This window comes from Morone saxatilis, unplaced genomic scaffold (genome assembly GCF_004916995.1).
Source record: "Morone saxatilis isolate NCDOM2014 unplaced genomic scaffold, NCSU_SB_2.0 Contig14, whole genome shotgun sequence".
Classification (NCBI taxonomy): Eukaryota; Metazoa; Chordata; class Actinopteri; family Moronidae; genus Morone; species Morone saxatilis.
Genome location: NW_023339696.1, coordinates 9,678,075 through 9,682,058, shown reverse-complemented (window position 1 = coordinate 9,682,058; position 3,984 = coordinate 9,678,075).

Below are 3,984 nucleotides of genomic sequence, written 5' to 3'. Positions count from 1 at the left end.
ACACACTCAAGGTGCGTTTTTGGATTTTTTTAAATAATGAAGGCTTATTTTTGTGACAGTTTGGTAGTGGTTTCTTTCCTTCTATTATTTGTTGCTGGTTTTCAATGGTTTAAAATCCATTAATTTTTACATGTCAGCATATATGTGTTTAGTTGCATGTTTTGCCATGTTCAATTACATGTTCAAACCACTCAAGTGGTGTTTACTGTACTTGCCTCTCTATATTTGATAATTAGAGGGCTCAGGTTTGTTCAGTGTATCATGCGAGGCTGTAATCTAACAGAGAAAATTACTATTCCTCTTCAATAACACGGTTATTATTCACGCTAAAGACAGAGCATGGAGAATGTGATATGTGAATCTCCTGCATGGTTGTAATGTAGCTGTCGCCTGATTACTGAAAGAAAAAAACAGATTGAAACAGTTGGTGGCTTAAAGCAGCTTTCATTTCACTCCGGTGGTATTTTCAATTTCCAAACAACAAAACCATATTGTCTACAAAAAATATAAAATACTTTTCAGTTGTACATCAGAGGCTGCAGTGGTTCTTGTGAATATATTACATATGATTCATTCCTGATGTGATGTCATATATCAAAGTTCAGTCTTGGTGCTAAAGATCCAATGATGACAATATAAATAATTTCTATTTATAATAAAATAAATATAAATATAGCTGGCATTTAATGCAATTAGCAGATTCTCTATATGCACTAAGAGCTAGAGTCTGCAGTAATATCTACAAGTAATACAAGTACAACAGAGAGATGTGAGAGGAAACTGTCCTAGTTTTCCCCCTACATTGAGCAAGTACTATTTTTAGAAAGCAAAAAGATAAGGGGGGAAAAGAATCCCCTAGAGTCGACAGCAGCAGTTTTATGTTCTGGACAATTTACACCCTCCTTATGCTACGATGACCTTTCTGCTTTCATCGTTCACTCATCCCAGCCCCCTTCATACCCTCTGCTCCTCCATGTCCTCCCTCTGTCCTCTTCTCCTTCTTCCTCTCTCCTTACCTTCCTTGATTCCCCTCTCTTCTATCCCCCATGCACTTTTATCTGTTACTTCTTTCCTATATTCAGTTTTCTTTTTGTATTATGTCTAATCTTCCGTCCTCCACACTCCATCCTCCCATTTCTCTCTTTGTCAGCACACACTGTCATATTGTTAAGCAGGCATTGTCAGGCATTTAGAAATGTGCAGTCTATGTTTTTTTAACCATCTAATACCAAAAACTGTCATGCGTCATTTGTATGCTCCAACACAAAATGACCTTTGTGTGACTGTAAAAAATACCACTCCTATGCTCCTCACCTAGTGTCAGCATACATTATTATATATTATAGGCTACATTGCACACATGCACTCATTGTGTTTGTTGTGCACATGCATGCATGAATTTATCAACTCTGTGAATGTAGTGTGCTGGTCTTCCACATTTTATCTTGGTAATTTATGACTTTCTGTCTTTCTGTCCCTCTTCTCTATCCCTTCCCATCTGGCAATGTTTTAGTCTAACCCAACACACAGACCAGCTGTGCCCTGGAGAGCTGTTATTGACACTGTGTGCGTGCATATGTGTCTGTGTGTTGCACACATCAAGTACCAGCATACATCCAGTGCATTGGGCACAATCTACCAGGCCATCTGGCTTGTGGAGGCATTCATTGGGCAAGTGACACTGTGTGTGTGTGGGTAATAGACAGGAAATGACAATAAAATCTGCTTTTAAGCTGAGATGTAACTGTGAAACGACAACTGTTTACCAAATAAAGTTTCCCTCATAACTTCTTATTGTGTATCTTTACATAATAAATATTATGTGGCAGAGGACATTAAAAAAGTCTGCTTTACTTCAAAATCTTCCTTACACAACCATATTTCAAGATGATGTTGCTCATGTTTTAAAGATTCCTGAAACAAGTGAAATGACTTTAAAAGGAAGTGAAGTTTTCTCATTGTATGTACAGCATTTTGGCTTTAAATGTATTGAATATTATATATATATTATATATTGATGTACAATAAATATTATATCAATTGCTGATGAATGAAAACTTTGAACACAGGTATATGATACATATCAAACAGATGAGCAACAGTTTAGGCCAGTTAACAGTAATCTTACTCTAGTCACTGTATTTTGCTGCCACCCAGTGGACAACAGGATTAATTGCAATAAAAACAAAAAACAGTAATTTAGTTCTCCTAAAAAATGTTCAAACTGGAAATTAGTTCATTAGAATTATGGGTAGAAAATGTTTGTTTGACACATATACATATCGTGCAGCCACTGTGGAAAACAATAACAGGTCAGTTGTCCAAATGAAAGCAAGAGGGAATGTAAGATGTGATTATGTGTCTAAGGGCAGGGTGGGTGCATATGTCACATGTGAATGACTGTGTGAGTGAATGTGTGTTTATAGTTTACCTCACAGTGTGCACACATCAGCTCACCATGATTAACCACCTGCACATAAAGTGGGTCAAGCTCTGTTCCATTCTCTCCCTCCCAATTTTTCTATTTATCTGTATCTTCAGCTTTTTTCTATCTTAACATATTTCTCCATCTTTATAACCATGCATGTCGACCAATATACCTTTAGACCCAGCATTGCCAGGAAGAAGAATATTTCACAGTGCACCTATGTCTGACAAGTTGGGACTGTTTCACAGTAGACTGCATGTGGAGTGATTCACCACAGTGGACTGATACTGAAAATTATTCTTTGATCTTTGGTGTATCACAGCTTAGAAGGAATAATTTGACTGAGAAACCATGTAAAATTAAAGGGAAACTTCATCAGTTTTGCACATCAAAGTCTGTTTACGGAGCTTGGGGAGTAGACTACTGCATATTTGAAAAACCAGTGTAAAGCCTTCTGTGGCTCCTGCAGAGTCAGAGACAGGTGAGATGTAGCCCGCTCCTTATCTCTGCTTGAGGCTAACAGCTTGGGAGGCTACATTTAGCCGCTACTAGCGATAACTCAAAAACTCTGTTGTATTGGCATTAGCAAACACAATCAAGGGTGTTATCAATCCTTTTTTTTCATGTATCAGTTAATCTTAAAGAATGTCGACCATCTCCTCTGAACACAATTCTTCACTCATAACTGTGTCACTGGAGGCATTGTGCCCCCCCACCCTTTGTGCTGCGGCTGTCTGGCTTATTGATTATGGTCTGTCTGGCAGGTGCCTGGCTGGTGGTTCTAAGTGAACTTGATACTGGAAATCGCAGCAGCCGGCTGTGATGTTGTAGGGCATCAAGGGGACCGTTGTGGGGAGCTGAGTCTGGAGCTCAAGCCAGGTCACTTACACACGTTGTCAAACAGGTTTCTAATGAAAGTGGCCTTTTTCCTTGGTGGCCTCTTTTTATTAGCAGGGTCACGAGGTCGCCGCCCAAGGCTGGCTGGTCTGTTGGACTGAGAGGGCCAGAGAGTTGAGGAAGGGGTTAGATGAAGGGGCTATAAGGGCAGAGGGGGGAAGGGGGAAAACATTCAGTGGCTAGTTGGCTCTTATGTTTTGTTTCCTGTGATGCCCAGCTGTTCCTGGTAGGACTAACTTTTTGTCTTAATGATCCCGCAGCTCCACCTGACAACTGACAATGTAACGTTTGCACCACTGCGATACTCATTCGTGTTTTATTTTTTAAGAGGATCTTATCTAACACATCAGTTTTTAGACAGCAAGCTCCAGTATTGAAAAGCTAGAAATTTACAGATATGATTTGTGTTAATGAAGGATTATTTAAAGCATCAAGCTCTATCCACCTTAAGTTTCAATTTCAGGGGTTACATTCCACTAATTTCTACCTTCACTTGTTACTCTCTTCAAACTCTTCTCTCTGTTCTCTATTATGGCCCCTTAAACACAGATGTGGGCCAATGTGAGCGAGTGAAAGGAAAGAGAATCCGCCAACATCCCTCTTCCTCCTCCTTCTTCCTTGCACCCCGCCTCTGCACATGAAAAGGGGCCGCCAGTGGT